This window comes from Mobula birostris, chromosome 28 (genome assembly GCF_030028105.1).
Source record: "Mobula birostris isolate sMobBir1 chromosome 28, sMobBir1.hap1, whole genome shotgun sequence".
NCBI classification, from domain to species: Eukaryota; Metazoa; Chordata; class Chondrichthyes; order Myliobatiformes; family Myliobatidae; genus Mobula; species Mobula birostris.
Genome location: NC_092397.1, coordinates 23452970 through 23465310, shown reverse-complemented (window position 1 = coordinate 23465310; position 12341 = coordinate 23452970). Strand labels below are relative to the sequence as shown.

Below are 12341 nucleotides of genomic sequence, written 5' to 3'. Positions count from 1 at the left end.
ATGGAATATGAAACCAATACAAACTCTCATTTGGCACCAGTATATCTAACGCTTGTCTTGCAACCATTATATGTTGCGGTGGTTCCTTCGGACACCAGCTCCTCTCTGCCCTCTGGTGGCTGGTGACTCGAACACAAGACCCAGCTCCTCTGTGCCGTCTGCTGGCAGGTGGCTATAACACAAAACCCAGCTCCTCTCTGCCCTCTGGTGGCAGATGGATGTAACACAAGACACAGCCCCCAGCATCACACCCCCCACCATGCCCTTTGTGGCAAGTGGCTGATTTATTGACCCCGCTGACTCTGTTTGTGTCACTTTCCGACCAAGGTGTCTGGATGTTTCGTTCACATTATCGTGCAAGATGGATAAACCCACAACCTGACATCCTCACGACATAGTTGACGGCATTCCCGACTGCAGGGAACAATGTTTATTCGGGTAGTTGATGATCATTCCGTTTCAGTCTGCAAGAATGTGACAAGTATATTTCCTATTTAAATATTTTCTCTTTAATTTGGCTTGGATGCGAATTTCCAAAAATGCTCTGTTTCTATTCAGGACTAATGTGCAGTCTTGTGTTTGGTGAAATATTTGCTTCTTCCGCCTTTACATCGGCCTCTTAAACTGATACACTGATTTTATTTTTTTTTTGAAAAAAAAAACTGCTGTTTTTCTTTGCCTTAAACTCCTTAAATTTCACAAGTCAGTGGTGCGGGTCCGTCAGACAGTCACGTCCCCTTTTCTCCCCGACGCAGCTCCCCACAATGTGAATAAATCGAGGAGAGATCAGACATATCTTCATATACAAAAAGGATCAATGGTGGTGCGTAGTGATCGAGAAGAGAAACTGAGGTTAAGTGAGTGACCAGGATGGAAATGAATGGCGGAAATGGCTCGAAAAGCCGAATAGCCTATTCCGACTTCTATTGTCTAGCTTCCAACATCCAACCTTTGTGATCAGAGTCTCAGACAGAAGAGATCATCGTTTATTTGACACTGGTGATGTAACTCAGTGGAGGAAGCGCATGTGTGAACTCCAGGGTAAAAACCCCGAATTTCCACATTGTTGTTTGTGAAGTTTGAAATCTGAGCGGAGAATCCCAGATGAAGAAATTTCCTGCACTATCGTTGACCTTTCATTGCCGTCGTAAAGGCGCCGCGTTAACCCTGTAACACGTGGGATAGTTAAGAATGGCTCCTTGCTGCATATCAGTCCTCCGTAGGGAAATTCTAAAAACACCCTCACTTTTAAGGAAGGGACGAAAGCTCGGCCGTGGTGTTCTGAACATTACAGCAACAACTACAATCCTCATTGAAACCTACTGAATGTTGAAGAACCAAGATTATGTGGACGTGGAGAAGATGATTCCTATGGTGGGGGAGTCCAGAACTAGAGGGAACAGCCTCAAAATTGAGGGGCGACCTTTTAGTCTGAGGTAAGGAGGATTTTGCTTTTAGCCAGAAAGTAACAAATCTGTGGAATGCTCAGCCGCAGACTGCGGTGGAGGCAAGAGTATGGGGTTGAGTGGGATCCGGGATCAGCCGGGATGGAATGGCGGAGCAGACTCGATGAGCTGAATGACCGATTTCTGCTCCTATGTCTTATGGTCTTATGGTCTAACTAAATCCTGATGAAGGGATGGTTTGAGGTCTGTGATTGTGATGCGGAAACCAAGTCAGCATCTAAACCCGCGAGTTCCGTTCACAGGGAGACGAGGTGAACTTCTGGTTCAACTTGGAAATTCAACATTCATTCAATGATCAGGACAGGATTGGAACGTTAATGGGACCTCGGGATTGAACGTCGTGATTCCCGAGTGTGGCTCAGAATGGCGTTATTTATAAGAAACCCCACAAGACTGATGAATTGTCCATGTTAACAATTAAATAAGATAAACCACATTCACTGGTAATATCGGGAACGAGGTGCAAGATGGGGTAAAGCATAAACCACAAGGAGAGAATAACAGGGTGGTCCAGAAAGTAAGGAAGAAAGAAACGAAAGTGGAGACAGAATTAACGACCGAAAATGAAGTAAGTGGTTAGGAATAAGGGGGAAAGATGGAATTGATGCAACATGGACAGACACAGAGTGAGACCCAGACAAATACAGACATAGACACAGACCCAGACATATACAGACACAGACACAGACACAGACCCAGACATGTACAGACACAGACACAGACCCAGACATGTACAGATACAGACAAGACCTAAACATATACGCACAGACACAGACATAAACAGAAACAGACACAGACATACAGACACAAACCCAGACATGTACAGACATAGACAAGACAAAAACAGATACAGGCACCGACACAAACATAGACAGACACAGACACAGACACAGACTGAAATATAGACCCAGACATATACAGTTACGCAAAGACACACACCCATACCAACACACACAAACGCAAACACACACAGAATGATACGCGCGCATACACAAACAAACGCAAGTAGTTGCACGTCATTCATGGGAGAGCAATGTTGTTTATTTCCATAGCAGAGTGGCGCAGCGGAAGCGTGCTGGGCCCATAACCCAGAGGTCGATGGATCGAAACCATCCTCTGCTATCTCAACTGCTAACAACAAAAATTTTCCGTCAGTGCGCTTTAAAACACAAGGCCATCCCATCATTGGTAGATGCAAGGCTGGACAGTACTTTTATACGTTATCCTTTTTAATTTTTGCGGAGGTTTCTGTTTGGTTGGAAAGATTAACCGATTGTGTATTGAGGTATCTTAATGTCATCTATTCTCTGCGGAATCTTGTATAAAAACAGAAAAATGCTGAAAACACGCAATGGGTAGGCAACATTCGCAGAAATAAGAGATTTGATGTTTCCGGTGGATGCCCGTTCGTCCCAACTGGAAAAGAGAAAAAATAAACAAAATGCTGGAGGAATTTAGCAGGCCAGGCGGCATCTACGGAAAAGAGTACACCCGACGTTTCCGGCCGAGACCCTTCATCAGGACTGAAGAAAAAGATGCGAAGCCCTTGCAGAGCAGCTTTTCTCTCTCTCTCTCTCTCTCTCTCTCTCTCTCTCTCTCTCTCTCTCTCTCTCTCTCTCTTCCCCATGGTAGAAATGCCAATAGGAGAGGACATGTTTATGATAGCAATGGAAGCAGAGAGTTGCTGGAGATTACGAAGCTTTTAGATGAACATGTGAATATGAAGTAACTGGCTGATAAACAGAAGGATGGCATTTAATATGAATTGGCATCAATATTAGTACAATATCATGGGCCGAATGGCCTTTCCAGTGCTAGACCTGTTTGTTTGTTCCATATTCCAAGAAAAGGAACATTAAACGTCATGAGTGAGATTAAGAAAATTCAATGGTATTTTACAGACTGTTAAAACAGGAAGTTTGCAGTGGAGAATGTAGGAGCTCTCAAAAATAAACGAGGGAATTTCTGCCAGAAGCCAAAGTATGTGAGTAAAATACTAAATAAGTACTTTGCATCTTTATATTGGTAGATGAAATTTAATGCAGACAATTGTGACGTGTTGTACATACATTTCGCAACACTGTATTCCATCTGCCACAATTCCCACTACAATCACATTGCTTCCTCAGCACTATCAAACCCCTCCACCTATCTTCATGTCATCCGTAAACAGAGCCATCAATTCCATTAGCTAAATCGTTGACAAACAATGTGAAAAGCAGCAGTCTCAAACTGACCTCTGAAGAACGCCACTAGCTCACTAGCAGCCAACCAGAAAAGGTCCGTTCTATTTCTTCATTGCCCCCTGCCTGTCAGCCATTCCTCTATCCATGCCAGTATCTTTCCTGTAATGCCATAGGGCTTTATCTTGTTAAGCAGTTCCATGTGTGGCACCTTATCAAACGCCTTCTGAAATTCCAGGTAAATGACATCCACTACCTTTCGTTTGTCTATTTTGCTTGTTACTTTCTCGAAGAACTCTGACAGGTTTGTTAGACAAGATTTCCCCATGAAGACTTTGACTTGTTTTATCATTAGTCTCCAAGTACCTTGAAACCGCATCCTTAATAATAGACTCCAACACTTTCCCAAGTACAGACATTCGGCTAACTGGCCTATGCTTTCCTATCTTTTCCCTTCATCCCTTCTTAAAGAGTGGAGTGTGATTCCCAGTGTTCCAGTCCTCCAGAACCATGCCAGAATCAAGCGATTCTTGAAAGATCATTGTCAATGCATCAGTTATCTCCTGAATAACCTCTCTCAGGACTTTGGGTTGTAGTCCATCTGACCCAGGTGATTTATCCGCCTTAATGCTTTTGGGTCTGCCCAGCACTTTTTCCTTTGTAATAACAAAGGCACTCACACCTATTCCCTGACAGTCACAGATTCTAGCACACTGCTAGTGTCTTCCGCAAAGAAGAAACAAGAAAAGTACTCATGAAGTTCATCTGCTATTTGTTTGTCCCCATTACTACCGCACCAGCATAGTTTTCCTGTGGTTCAATATCAACTCTCACCACTCTTTTACTTTTTAGATAACGGGAAAAAAAAAACGGGACAAGTTACTTATAGAACGATTATATCACCATCGGTCCATCATTCTGCAGGAGACTCAGCTACTGACTGTCTGCAGTGGTGTATGACGTCGAATGACGTCCCGAGCTGCTCTCCGACTGGTCAGTCTAATTCCTCACTCTGGTGCAGTTCATGTTCTGTCCAGTTGAGGTCGCCATCTTCCAACAGACCGGAGAGCACAACACCTAGTGAATAATCACCCGGAATCGGACTGAAGTGGGAGTGATCCCTTCAAAATTCGAAGACTTACACATCGTTTTCTGCCTATCGCATTATAAAAGCAGAAATAAAATATAAATATGATTATTAGTGAACTTTCCAACAACAGGGAATTGGGCTGTAATGAGAGAACTTACTTGGCTAATCTTCGAGCGCAGTAGGTGACTGAATCACTGGAGAAACCTGGGGGAAGGACACGAGTAAAAGGCTCCAGTATTGCAGTCAACAAACACAAAATAATCCTATTTACCCATTTGTATTCTTATATATAGATGACAGAGCGAAATGCCAGGGGATGTTCCTTGTTAGTGTAGTGGTTGGTATCCCCGCCTGTCACGCGGGAGACCGGGGTTCAATTCCCCGACAGGGAGAATGTCATTTTCCTGCATTTGTATTCAAGAGGAATAATGAATTTTAAAAAGTAAATGCGGACAAGGAATTCGGTTTTGAAGTGATCATTTCTCTGGATATTGGAAAGGTGGAATATCCCGGCTGCTGTGAGCTCGAGAATGTAGCTCCGAGAAGAGAGCGACGTTGTGTTCAAACTCTTTCCTCAAATACAACCCGAGAGTCTGTATCTCAGCAGCATTCGTTGTTACACTCAGTGACGGAGTCCATCACTCCGAACACATTTAAACCGGTGCTGTTGTTGTCAGATATCAACTCCCACATGGTCCCACCACCTTAGTAAAGGAACTGACCAATATCAGTCCTGATGCAGAATCTCGTTCCGAAACGTCGACCGTTTACTCTTTCCCATCGATGCTGCCTGGCCTGCTGAGTTGTTTCAGCGTTTTGTGTGCGTTGCTTGGATTTCCAGCATCTGCAGATTTCTGTTGTTTGTGGCCAATATTCCGAGAGCTCGTCATTTGCATCCTCATCTTGTTTTGGTATGCAAAAGGGGAAGCAGGACCTTTAACGACCTTTCTTGCCGAGGTTGACTGCACACTATCTGTAAACTTTCCTTTGCCAAGGCGCTACATGAACTTGACTTGCTGCAACTTCCAGACTCCTCACTTCCCTTCCCTCGTCAATGACAACACGGATTGTGGCTGCAGTTGACTTGCACAGAGAATTCGGCTCTCCTCAGTGACTATCTGAAGAGGAGGCCTGTTGAACTGTAATGGAGGCAGCTGTTATTTGCACCATTACTGCACAGAGTGATCTCAGGCAGGACAGGAGAACAAGTGTCAAAACCAGCAAGAAAATAACCCTTGCCCACTGTACACTCCAGTTGCAGAATCTTCCGAGCAGGGGGTGAAGCTAATGAATAGACTTCCAAAGGTGATGACAGAGTGGCATGTCTCTCCTGCCCAAATTTCTTAACCTTAATTGCCTCCAACGGGATCTTCATGGCTAAAGCTGGTGATGTTCTCAGATATAGCAAGGATGTTTGTGTATCATTCCAGCCAATGATGGCACAACTACCTCCCCTCTCAGCCAACAGAAAGTTTAATTCTGGTCAGCTTTGAAAGGCCACATTGCAGCTTGCTCCCATTTTGTTAGAAATGTCATTGGTGACCAGACTTGTATCATGTAGCACTATAGCAGTGTCGTTAGCCAATTACTGCAACACTGGGATCATACTGATGCTCTCTCGAGTCTGTCTGGTAGGTGTCCAGAACAGGAACACTACAATCCAGTTACACTCATCAGTCTCCTTCGTCCTTCAATTCTGGCAGGTGTTAGTATTTGCTGCTACGTACACCAAAGAACAATAACCGCTGGACAGGTCCTGTTCAGGTCAAATACCCCATTTAAAGGCAAAGGGATGCCCTTGGCAAACGACAGTAGGCCTGTCAGCCAATACTGTAAATGCCATTAACAGAAGTTGCAGGATCACTGGTGACATCGGCATTACACGTACCATAAGCTAAATCTGATCCCATTACTCAGTGGTTGCAGTAACAGACTTCATCCTTATCCTCATGAAGCGCTTCAGCGTTGAGGATTTATGCAGTCCATGATGAGAAGTTTATTGCCAACGTTCAAAGCAATTCCACTGGCAAGTGTGATTTCTCTGGGCAGTGCGGTCCAGTGCTCCCTTCACAGCTCTAATCTTCTTATCAAAGTGGTAAACAGAAACATACTCAGTACAATTGAGGGATGGGGGAGGTACAACTGTGCCTGGGGGAGGCAGGGGTACAGCGGGTTATAGACATTACTTGCTCCTCAGACTCTGTTACCGGTTGTTTCTTGTTAAACACTGAGGTAGACTGCTCTTTCTGTGCCTTTTCATTCTCTAACTTTAGTTCATATTTTTTGCTCTTACTGCGAGAATCATATAACTTTTTTTTTTGCATTTCACTCTTCCAGTAAACAGTCACAGGGCATCTGCTACCTTTCTCCCATTTTTCTCCTTATATCTGTACTTCTGCAGGCACTCGCTTCTTCCATTCCACCCTCTTCTCAACATATTTCCTACTTTCTGCTCGATAACGTGCCAACACACACGCCACCGGAGTCCTCCTGATGACCAGGACCGGGACTCTCACGTGACTATTCAGACACACAATCCAGGCACTCACTCATACTTCAGAATTCACTTTCTCACTCAATCTCTTCTTTCATACATCATGGGATCGAATCCGTCCCGAGGAATTCTCTATCCATCATGTACCAATGGGATTCAATCCAACATGAGGCATCCTCTTTTCCCATCGACTCAAGGGATCCAGCCCGGCCCGAGGCAGCTACTGTTTCCATCTGTTCACTCACCTGATTCGATCCCATCTAATGCCCCTGTTTTACTGTTGCAGCTTTCCCACATTTGACAAAGGTGATCGACTACTCCACACAGGAGGAATTCTGTGTGAGGACTGTTCGGCTACTGGGGCTGAATTCCTTTTTACTGTACAATAAAGTCTAGGGTTTGGTATCTCGGAGGGAACTCCATGTGTCCACGGTCACCATTAGCTGTAATCTGCAAACTCGCACTCGTTCTTCAAATAAACATTAGTTAGCTGTGCACAAGGAGAACGACATGGCCTCTGAAACAAACTGTTCTCAAATTTGAACAAAGAAATATCACGTTTTACAGAGTTTTTTATTCGGTGACTGATAATGACCAAATGGTAATCTTTCCCCCCTCCTCCACCCCCAATCTCCGCTTTCCGCAGCGATTTCTCCCGATGCGACTCCCTTGTCCACGACGCTCCCTATTGATCCCCTTCCTGGTGCTTATCCTTGTAAACGTAATAAATGCTACATGTGCCCCTACACCACCTCCCTCACTACCATTCATTGCCCCAAGCAATCTGAGGCAACACTTTCACCGGCAAGTATGTTGATGTCGCCTACCGTATCCAGTGGTCATGATGGGGTATCCTGTATATCAGAGAAACTTGACGTAGATTGGAATACCGTCTCGTCAAATATCTTCGCTCCATCGGGAAGAAAACGTGGGATCTCCCGGTGGTCACTCATTTCAATTTTACCCTCTATTCCCATTCCGACATGTCAGACCATCGCCTCCTCTATTACTGCCATGAGTCCACACTCAGGTTGGAGAAGCAACACCTCATAGCCCGTGTGGGTAGGCTTCAGCCCGATGGCATGAACATCGATTTCCCAAACTTCTGGTAATTGCCCTCTCCTCTCCATTACCATTCCCCATTTTCCATTCCTGTTTCCCTCTCTTAGCTTATCTCCTTACCTGTCCCTCACCCTTTCTTTCATGGTCTTCTATCCATTGCTATCATATTTCCTCTCCTCAATCCCTTTATCTCTTTTACCAGTCAATTTCCCAGCTCTTTACTTCACCCCGCCTCCATTTCACCTGTCACCTACCACCTTGTACTTCTTCCTTCTCTCCCCACTTTCTTAATCTGACCTCCTTCTTTGCAGTCTTAATTAACAGTCTCAGCCCAAAACGTCAACTGTTTACTCTTTTCTATAGATGCTGCCTGGCCTCCTGAGTTCCTCCAGCATTTTGTGTGCTTTGCTTTGGATTTCCAGCATTTGCAGCATCCAGCATCCTCGTGTTTGCAATGGAACCTGTTTTTGTTCATATTCCCTGTGTCCTTCTTTAGTCAACATTCAAACCAAAATAATACAGTATTGATAGCCAAAAGTATCTGCACATTAAAAACAATGACAATTCAGAATTAGTAAAGGAAATATTACACTATAATCTGTCATTTGCTATAATTGTCATTATGTTGTCTTGGTATGTAAGTGAATCCAGTCCCCTTCTGTGAAAGGGAAGCTCTGCTTTTCAAAGACCTTTCTTGCCGAGGTTGACTGCACATTATCTGAAAGCTATCCTTACCTAAGCAATAACGTAACTCTTGCCTTGTTGCAAATTGCACTGGTTCACCCACTGAAATGTCCGTCACTTGGCTCATTTCCGGGAACGGGATACAGTGCATAACCCCCCCCCCCCCCCTACTTGTACCACGCACAAGCTGCTTAAAGAAACCCTTTTAGACATGGCTAGCAAATACTGCCCCATCGAATCTTTTGCTCCATTAGAGTCTCCAGTCAATGTTGGGGCGGTTCAAAGTTCAAGAGTTCCAAGCACATTTTTTTATCAAAGTATGTATACATTATGCAGCTTCGAGATTCGTCTCCTAACAAGCAGCCACAAAAACAAAGAAGCCCCTTCCCAAATCATATAAAAAAGGAAGACCATCGAGCACCCAACCTGCAGGGAAGAAACAAACGCAAACAAACAATATTCTGAACTGAATTCCGCTAGCGAGCCCATAGTTCAACGCGGAGCCGAGTGAACTTCGTGGAACAGTGATATGAGGGGCTCAGGTCTTGGCACCCTGATATTTTCAGTTTGGTCCGACACCTAAATCGATGTCCAAATGTCGGGTCTAATCGCCTCGATACGCTCTGGGGCCTGGACCTCGTCGGGTCGATCTGAGCCCCGATTTGGCACGGCGATTAATTCTGGGTCCAAACATTGAGTTCAGTCGAATCGGTTTGCGCTGGTGCCTGAACGTCGCCACCTCCTTTCGGCCTTCGGCGCGGCGCTGAAATTGATCGAACCGTGAGTCCGCCTCGCTCTTGGCGACCGGCCCGTCTCCTCACCTCGCCTCGGTTCTGCCGCTGCGAATTACCTTAAAGACCTAAGGGAAGTTACAGATTATTACTTGCAGAGATCGTTCGCCGGAAAATGCTGAATTAAAAAAAAATGCATTTCGTGTTTCATTAGACACCAGCCAGAAATCGCTTAATTCAACAACACCATCTTAAACCCGTTCCGAATCAACACCCACAATGATTCTCCTGAAGTCACCCATAACGATAACACTGTGACTGATGGAAATGAGGCTGTATAACATCAGATTAATTGCCGTCCTTAATTTTGCAGACTCACTCTTAATGCTTCTCACATTCAACTGAACACAACTCAATCCATCTGTGCTGTCGTTTATATTCCTGAGCTCCTGCCCATCCATCCATACAGTATTACTGTGTGTAACGGGGTTTCGATTTTTACGTTACTGCGAAGGCTAATAAAAATGGCGTTTTTATTATGTTAATCTGGAGAATGCGGCTTTGTTGTGCTTTAACGCTGAGAAAGTTTGCGCTAGCAGCTTATTGTGGTTTAGAGGGTGATAAGAGGGTGCTATTAACCAATTCGGATAGTTGTTATGGTTTTGGTGTATTTGAAGATACTGTATGCGCGGGGTTTTGGGGCAGAAGGCGGGAGAGCGAGACAGAGGATGGACCAGGTGCTGTGAGTCCACTAACGGGGTCGGAACCCGAGCGGGACGTTCGGTGAGGAGACGGAGACGGACTCGTGTGGAGCGTCTGGTCGACCACCGTTGTTGGTCCCAGGCGGCCGGTCGAGGTGGTCCGAGGGGTCACAGGGTGAAGAAGAAGGTCCTTGAGCTCCAACGGTTTTTGTGCACGAAGAGATTGAACTTTGATAAGTGTGGCGCCTTTTATTTTCCTTTTATATTTTATTCTCTTTTAATTATATAGTTCCAGTAATATCTATAAACTGTAAATCATTTAATTGCATCTGGTGTAATGTCTGTTATTTGGGCGGGGTGGGGTACCTCACACAGCATCCACACAAACGAATTACCCAGTTTGGCGGGGCCGAGGCTGTTTCCCTAGACGACAGCGAGCCGAGCGACCCTGAGGGTGGCCGGGGGGGGGGGGGGGGCTGCATGCGCATGACATCTAACTTAGATTCAATCCCTCCATTCAGTGACTGGTGTTCTGGTTCACATCCCCCTGTCAATCTCGTTTCAACCCTCCTGGGAGCAGTAATGAACTTTATGATACTGAACCCCCTCCAGTGAAGGTGCAAACTATCCCTCTTGTACAATTCATCCCTGCACCAGGAGAAGTCCCAGTGACAGGGTAAATGCAAGCACACTTTTCCCTCGGAGGCTGGGTGGGACTCCAACTGGAGATCATGGGTTAAGGCTGGTTGATGATAAAGCTTAATATGAACACAAGTGGAAAATTCTTCACTCAGATGGGGGTGTTGGAAGGAGCTGCCAACACGTGATGCATGCAAGTTTGATGTCAAATTTTAAGAGAAGTTTGGATCTGTACATGGATGGTAGGGTATGGAGGGATATGTTCCCAGTACAGGTCGATGAGAGCGGACGGTGTAAATGAATTGGCACAGACTAGATGGACAGAATGGCCTGTTTCTGTGCTGTACTTTCTATGGCGCCATGAATCTATGATCCAGAATCCTGAAACTCTGCCCTGCCCCAGCTCCTCAGCCACCATTCATCTGCTCTAACTTTCTGTTCCTACCTCCACTACCACACGGTACCGGGAGTAAGCCGGAGATTACAACCCTTCAGGTCCTGCTCTTTAACTTCTTCCCTAACTCTCTATATTCACAGTACAGAGCATCAGCTCTTTTCTACCTGTCCATTGGTACCGACGTGAGTCACCACCTCCAGCTGAATGAACACTGACCCCCTTGCGAGATTTCTATAGCTGCTCGGAAACGTCCCTGACCCTGGCACCAGGGAGGGGACACTCCGGTTTATGACGGCGCCGATGAAGCACAGCGATCACTTGTCGGTATCGAACAAAACCACGAACTAATTTATGAATCACACATGTTCAGGTAAACTATCACTGCAATCAATAGGCTGTTGCTTGCCATTCGGAGTTGAGCTTTCAGCCGCCTATACGAAGTGGAATTTTGCGCTGTGAACTGCAGTTTTGAAGGTGCAGGGCGGTTGTGCGTGGCGCATACGGAGCGAATCGAGGCGACGGGGCCCGGGCCGGAGAGTGAGACAATGTTTGGCCACTCCTGGAGCAGACTTGGAGGTGATTCCATGTGACAGAACTGAGGAGAGACAAGCGGTGGCAATGTAGAGTAGAGGTGGCGGGGCCTGGGCCCAGGCCTGCGAGCTAGCAAACACCTGAGTGATCGATCTAAGTGCCAGGTCAGCGTGTCGAGACCGCAGGCAAGGGACGGGCCGGTTCATCTGGCTGCTCAGCGAGGTTTATTCGGATCTCCACTGGACTGAGGCTCCGGCCTGCAACTAACGGGCTGCTGCATCGGCTGCAGTGATGACTGGCCTCACAACATTTGACTCACTCTTGTGAACTTCATTTGTCAGCTGGCCTTTGTTGTTTACACGA

The 12341-nt window shown here is 45.8% G+C and overlaps 1 non-coding gene across 1 annotated transcript; it reads left to right on the top strand.

Annotated features, from left to right (window-relative positions):
• Window positions 1-2516: 2516 nt before the first annotated feature.
• Window positions 2517-2588, top strand: trnam-cau (transfer RNA methionine (anticodon CAU)). The gene has a single exon. It is a non-coding gene; the product is annotated as a tRNA-Met (tRNA).
• The last annotated feature ends 9753 nt before the right edge of the window (window positions 2589-12341 follow it).